The sequence below is a fragment of the Atta colombica genome, unplaced genomic scaffold, assembly GCF_001594045.1.
Source record: "Atta colombica isolate Treedump-2 unplaced genomic scaffold, Acol1.0 scaffold38, whole genome shotgun sequence".
NCBI lineage: Eukaryota > Metazoa > Arthropoda > Insecta > Hymenoptera > Formicidae > Atta > Atta colombica.
The window spans coordinates 4793956-4801385 of NW_017259490.1; the positions used below are offsets into that span (position 1 = coordinate 4793956).

Below are 7430 nucleotides of genomic sequence, written 5' to 3' on the forward strand. Positions count from 1 at the left end.
TATATATATAATTTAAATATAAATTAAGATGTATCAATATTGAAAGATTTTATAATACTTTTTTTAGAAACTTGTTTGTAAATCTTTTCAGCGTTACTTTAAAAAACTCAAAAAGACAGTGTACTGTCTTTTCACAATTAAAGATTTATGACTGAAAGAAATGTTTAAAAAATGTCCATAGTAATAAATTTTTGTCACTTTAAATACAAAAATTCTTATCTTTTTTCCGTTTGCGATTAAAAAGTACAATAACTGCAACGACGTTAGTTCACAGATCATTAATTTTAATCAGATCCATAAATCTTGTTAATGAATATGGGATCTATAAATAAGTTCACATATATAAAACATGCAAGAATTGAAAGATTTATAAGAAATTGATTTCCATTATGCCGCTTCGCGTGTTTTACGTTTTATAACTTATCCTCAATTACAGCAGTTTTTTTATACCTGCTGTCATCAGGAGGCAAAATATTGTAAAATCAAATATTTTTATGAGATAATAGAATGTACTAGAGTCAGCCTGATATTAACAAAAAAGACGATATTCAGCTTCCTTCATAAAACCTTTTGATGTACGCTGAATTAAATGCAACTATACTTCCTTAAAAGTAAGTGAAGGAAAACGAAATTTTTTTTGTAAAACCTCTTTTGGAAAAATCCAGTCGCTATTTATACCGGCGGCGAGCTTACCGTACGGAAGTCATTGAGAAGTTTTAGTTGGCCCTGAGCGACGAAATATCCTGGGCGCAATTACCTTATATAGGTCCACTGCGGTGCGATGCGATGCGGCGCGATGTGAGATGCGCTCTTGAAACGTTTTGCAGGTAAATGCGGTCTCTAAGCGGCCGTGTCGGGAAATACGTTCGACGGAGAGCGGGGGATCGGAAATGTGGTACGCGAAAGCACGAAACGCGCGCGTGACAAGAAACTACGCCACTCTCGCTGCATGTCGTGCATCCTCGCCGCGTACGAAACCGAGTAGCAGCACCGCAGAAAATTCCTCGATATCGATCGGCGTCAAGCTGAGAGAATGAACGTATGTACGCGTGTTCATTCCGGATCCTCCGGTGCTGCTTTAATTAAGTTAAATTGCGCCGCATTCCTGAGAAGGTGGCACAACTGTCCTTACGATCTCGCAAGAATCCTCCGATTTACGCGTCATTTCTTTCACAAAACTCTTCGCGTGTCTTTAGCACTTTCGCGGAAATTCTCGATGTGCAAGAATCTCTCCAGGGAAATTACTAAATTTCACAATTTTCATTCAGACAGCCGAATAAGAAATATTTTAAACGTTTAGATACATTTTTTTGTGAGAGATACACATCTGAAAATGTTAAGCTTTGATAAAAACTTGAGACTGAAGTATCGACAAATTATAAATAAAAGTAAGTAAAATTTAAAGTAAATAAGAAATAAAAAAATATTTACAAGAAATAAGAAATGTAAAATTGCCAACTGTGCAAATGATATTTCGATAGAATTTCGATACTTTTGTAATATATATTATCATAATTATAATAATCGCAATTTATTTCGATAAATAGGAAATAATGAGGGAAATATTTTAATCTTTAACTAAATGCGATGAACAATTCGTGTCAGAAAGTAATCAACTAGGTACTTTGCCTTTATATTTTTTATAAAACATTTATAAAATATACAACAACTGTTGAATTATAAAAGGCGAACAATCCGATGAATTGGAAATTGAATAACGCACATCGTGCACAATAATTGCATTCATTTCGAATGACGGGAAAAAAGCGATGTATGTGAATAATGTACAACAGACGAAAAATAAACGAATTAAAACTGACTGAATGGAAATTCACTCCACAAAATTGGATTATTCTCGAAAATTAGGAATCAATTTTGAATGTCTTGCAATATATTCTGTTCCGTTGTTGTCTATATATTTAATTCTTTGATCCATATTTCGTGTTTTAGTTCGTAGATACGATTTGTATAATTAGTAACTCTAATTTCTAGTAATTATTATAATTATTATTTAAATTGATGTTAGTAATTCGAATTTCTTGTGTTGTAATTATTATAATTATTCTTTAAATCATTCAGTAAGTTGATTGAATCATTTCGCGCGCTCGTTGAAAGAAGTTGAAAATAGAGAGGGAAATCCTTCCTTAAAATCAAGAAGGGCCAAGAACAAAAGAGGTGCCTATGCGTGCGGATAATCTATGGTATCGATAACAGAGGGTTGGCAAACCCGCAATAAATCTACGACAAACCAGAGAAGAAAGTCAGCGCGTGAATTGGTACACGCCATGAAACAATCGTTATGATTAGAGCGTTTCGTGCGCACGGCCGTTTTATGGTGAGATAGTGTTGAAGGAATCGAATGAATAATCGGAGTAGCAGGACAAAAGAATTTCCGGGCTTGAAATCCCGACACACTCGTTCGTTAATCCCTTTCACCCTCCAGTGTTCTTCCGCCACGAAAATACCGCCAATTCCGTATAGACGACGACGATTCTTTTCTGAAAGAGGAATCTTGTTATCTACACGAAAAGAACGATTTCTGACGAGGAATGTTTAAAGCGAATTTTAACTGACATAAAAAATTTATAGAAAAACATGCTTTATTTCATTTCGTACATTTCAATTCGCTCTTCTTATTTTGAGAAAACGCTAAATGAAAACTCTAAGAGCTAGTTAGCAGAAATTCCTCATATATCATTCAGATGTTGTGCAAACTTTATCGAGTTAGACTGCTCCACCTAGACTCCTCGCGCAAAAAGCATATAACGAATGCTCGGTAATTTTTTTTTATCGGCTGCCGAAGTATTCGATTGGATTAAATTAAAGAACTATGCTATAAACTTTGTGGTATACCATTACCCCTATCTCGATAGAATAAAGGAGATTCATTCGAGCGGATTTTACGTCCATTGTTACTGGCGATGAATTGGGAATGGAGCGCGTCATACCGAAGCACGTATTTATATCGTGGATATACCTGTGTTGGCGTGTCGTAAAAAAATGTATAGACAGTGCGCCGGGGCCAATAAAACGTGATTGATACTGTGCGAAGTTCCGAGCGGTCGATGCATATTAAGGTCGACCAACGGGGGTTGCACGCGTCAAACATCGCAGTTGCCTCGTAAGCGCGAAAAAAAAAAGTTGCGTTTCATTAAGCGATATAAGCCGGTTACGCCGTGAATGTAGCTCACCAAAAATTTCGCGCGACACACATTTTAACATCGAAATATCAAGGAAGTATTGCTGATCGTGCTGTTTAGCGGTCGTCGAGCGCACCACCGGTGTTTCCAGCTGTTTTAGATATTACGGTAACTAGCGCTGCGCGGCACGGATAATAGGAAATAATTTGATCAACGCCAGCTTTGTCGACTGGCACCAGAATCTCGTTATGGCCGTTATCGCGTCGCGCGCACACAGGTGACAAATGTCAGTAGGTGCATGAATTTTTCGACGAATGTAAAACAGACGTTTTGCCGACCGCGTACATTTTTGCAGAGTTCTTGAATAAAATATCTCCTCAATTACATATACGGGATGTCAGAAGGTTTTATCGCGAGCGAAAAAAAAATATCGAGCTGTAATTTTCGAAAAAGATTGAACGCGACATGGTTCATTATCGCGCTCGTTGTCACGGTAATCGTCCATCTCGACGTAAAGTTTATCGCGCGAGCAAGAAAACGGCTATTTAAATATAATAAACGGCAATATCGGTAAGCTCTCCCTCTCTTTCAGAGCTTCTTATACCGTAGGAAATTGCGCGGTCGTGTGGAAAATGGTGCGTAAAATCTACGGAATGTTGATATGAATCGATTAGTGACGGTGCAATAAGCTCGGTCCGCGCGCGCGTCAAGCGGAATGGAAAAAGCTGGCGTGGAAGAAGGCGCGTGCACTGCGCCGAGCGATCGTTATCGTGAATCGTTATCATACATTGGCCTATGGAAAAAGAAAGAGAGAGAGAGAGAGAGAGAGAGAGAGAGAGAGAGAGAGAGAAAACGTATTAGCATTCGCGGAATCATGTCGACGCATTAAGGAGTAAATGTCCTCCCTCGCTCTCTCGCGCGCCGGTCGTCTTAATTTGAGGGCCGCGGAAGATTTATTTCCTAGCCCTAGCCTCACCTCTTCTTTCTCTTATCCACACAGCTCTCCAGGACTCACTTTGTAGTGCCTTCTCGGTCGTAATGCACTATTGTTCGATATATATTCAGCGATGCATATTCATGGGCGCAGAAATACCACGGCCCCGCGTACCATTAACACTTTTGCGGCTGTGGTCTGCGCGCCACTTCGGAACGAATCGTGCATTTGTTCTGCGATCTACCGCGCGAATTTCTCTTTGATGCGTTTCATTTAGCGATCGTTATTAACACAGCGCGGCGAAGTCCTCTGTTTTTATACGTCTGGCGGTTATTATATTAGTAATCGGTTTAAGCGAGGGAGAGAATTCACATTGAATTATTTACGGTAGCGGACAGAATTCATAAAGTATAATGCAAACATCCCCGGGAGGGAGTGAAAAGAAGACAAGCTCGGAATACGAACCCAATTAGAGATCAATTATTATTATCATCGATAATGATATTATGCCGTAATGAGCTGGGGAGACTGGGAGAGACTGTGAGAGATCTAGATTCTCTCGGCGCCCTTGATCGAACGACCGGTGTCACTTTCAAACTCGAACACGTAATACGCGGCTAGTGCCGCGCAATTCTTTCCCTCAGCGAATTTATTCCGCGAACGTGGCCGGCATAGCCGACGGCTGTATGCTCGAGATTTATGTGAATAGGCACACATCGACATATATGCGTGTGCGTACGCACACAGTCATATCTATATGTACGTAGATGTACGCTTTCGCGAAACGCATATCAACGCATTCAACCATGTGTGCTCCGACGATAATTAATGGTCACTTTTAAGGCGTTATAAAACGCGTCAAATAGTCGACGAGACTTTTCGCCGTGATTTACGATAGGCGAAACGAGTCTCCCGAGATGATAGCTCTTAACGTTTTCCGTGTGACCGGCGACGTTATCCTTCGCCAGTGGATATGGCCGACCTCTTGACCAACTCAAGATTGCAAAAACGATTCAGAGTTTCGGAACAAAAAGCGAAATTCACAATCTCTTATTTCTTTCGATATCGAACCAAGCAATGCAATGTTATCTCTCTGCAATAAATAATCGATTGTAAGTTATTTCTTTATGTCAACAGATAGATTTGACTGCCGTGATACTACAATTGAAAAGGAAACAATTTCTATTACCAAAACAAATCAACATTGTACCAGTTTTAGGAAAACACATCGATGAGATTCGAAAGATGAATTCTGTTTATTTGTCGAATCTAAATGTGATCAATTTTTATAATATATTTTAAATTTATTTGGAGAGTTATTGAAAGATAAATTATTAATTAAAATAATAATTGAATATTACCTAAATTAAATTTGCGAAATGCAGAAATGATTTCCTGTTTAATAAATGATAAAATGCATATTAAAGGTAATCTTAATTCATTATTGATATTTCATAAAAATGTATATTTATAGTATATTCCCGTAGTTTATTGATAAACATTTGCGATAACAATAACATTTCAATTTTACAAAGATAGTGCGCTATCAATCAATATTCCTTAAACGGTTATGCATCAAAGCGTTTGTCCTATCAATATTCTACATAGAAAGTTCTGAAACGCTGACCTTAATTTAAATAGTAGAGTCTTTAATCAAGTTGCGGTCGATTTTTCATTAACTAAAATGTCATAGCGCTACTAGTTTCAAGTTACAAAGAATTAAAAATGCAAGATTTTCCGCGAACTCTCTAACGAAGAGTGCAAGTAAAAAAAAAATTTTATTATCCAGCATTAACGTCAAAGGTTGCGACGCGTCCCGGCATCGTATTGAGCTTTATGAAAAGAAGACGACATTTGACGGCTTCCCCTTAGTGTAGCGAAATATCGTATAGCACTGAAAACGACTAGACTGTGTGTGGGTGTGTACATATATGTGAATGCGTATTCAACTATTCCGATATTTTCAGGTACTCCGACGAGTTACGCTTATCACTTATAAGTCCGTACGCGTCGCTTCTTCGCGGATTTGTGCAGCGTTGCATCGATATACGTGAGAACGCATACAGGAGAAACGAAAACTTGCATGACAGCGACACATCTCGACTGTTAAAAGTTGCATACGAAAACGGACAATATTGGCAGCGAGGTACTATGGTATGGACGTAGATAGAGGCAAATAAGATTTACGTCGCATTCCATCTATCATCGCGCGCAGCTTTCTCATCGTGTTGTCTGTCGCCCTTCCCTTCCTCTTTCCTTCTCTCTCTCTTTCTCTCTCTCTCTCTCTCTCTCTCTCTCTCTCTCTCTCTCTCTCTCTCTCTCTCTCTCTCTTTCTCTCTCGTTCTTTCTTTCTTTCTCACTATTTCTTTCTCGTTATTTTGCATCAAATATTAACGAGATTGAAAGTGTCGTGTATCCATCGTTAATTTGAAACTCAAATTAATCACAAGAATCGGGTTTTCATCTCGAGAATCTTCGTCAGTGTGAATACTGATATAATGCAGAATAATAATTCGAAAAATGTTTTTCAGTTCTCAGACACTACTTTGCTGCACGAGATGAAATAATCTCTAAATGTCTCTCTAGAAACAAAAGCGACGTCTGTTGCTCTGACAAGCGCAAACGGATTATCGTTGAGAACGTTGCGTTCGCAAGTGATAAATATCGTTCATAAAAGACTTACTGAAGACACAATATGATGATACTGCAGTATAGAAATCTAAATTGACTGTAGACTCAACACATAATAACGTCTGTAAAAATGAATTTCAATTTCAAAGAAATTAAATTTTTAATTTTAAGTTAATTTAATTAATTTTAAATTTTCTTCATCTTTTGATTAACACTTTAATCTCTAACGAGACTATATAAAGTCTAATCTTCACAAAGATTAAAATATGTTATAGTAAATTTATTTCACGAAACTTGAAATAGACGTTTATTAAGTGTAGCCTACGTCTTCTATTCCGTAGAAATTAAATCATATATTTACCTAATTGCTTTTATAAATTAGGATAGTATGTTGAAAATAAAAAGAATAAAATAAAACTTTAACTTTCTTTTTAATAATTTCTATTTCATTTGTACAATACGTTAGGTTATCAGTTTTATCAAGTATCAGTTTTATGGAATGGAATCTCGCAAAATTCTTTTAATTCCATTTGTATGGCAGTTTCCACAGAACCTGCAGGCACGTCAACCTGCCACCACATGAGTCCCTTGATGATGACAAAAGCGATGCCTGTGAAACACTATAGCATAGTCGATCCTTCCTCAAAAAGCAAGTGTTGAATTCGAGCTGCACTCTTCTCTTCTGAGTTTATATACTTGTAGCAGTATTCTATATATAAGCATAC

General features: G+C 37.6%; 1 protein-coding gene across 3 annotated transcripts in view; it reads right to left on the minus strand.

Annotated features, from left to right (window-relative positions):
- The window catches only part of LOC108690897 (acid sphingomyelinase-like phosphodiesterase 3b), a 43679-nt gene that overhangs the window by 30701 nt on the left and 5548 nt on the right, over positions 1 to 7430 (minus strand). Inside the window, exon 1 of one of the 3 annotated variants that reach the window (XM_018198431.1) lies at positions 758 to 812. The exons of the other annotated variants lie outside the window; for them this stretch is intronic. The gene's annotated coding sequence lies outside the window, so the exon portion shown is untranslated. Of the gene's footprint in view, positions 1 to 757; positions 813 to 7430 lie in introns of those variants that run through there. 3 annotated transcript variants of the gene reach the window in all.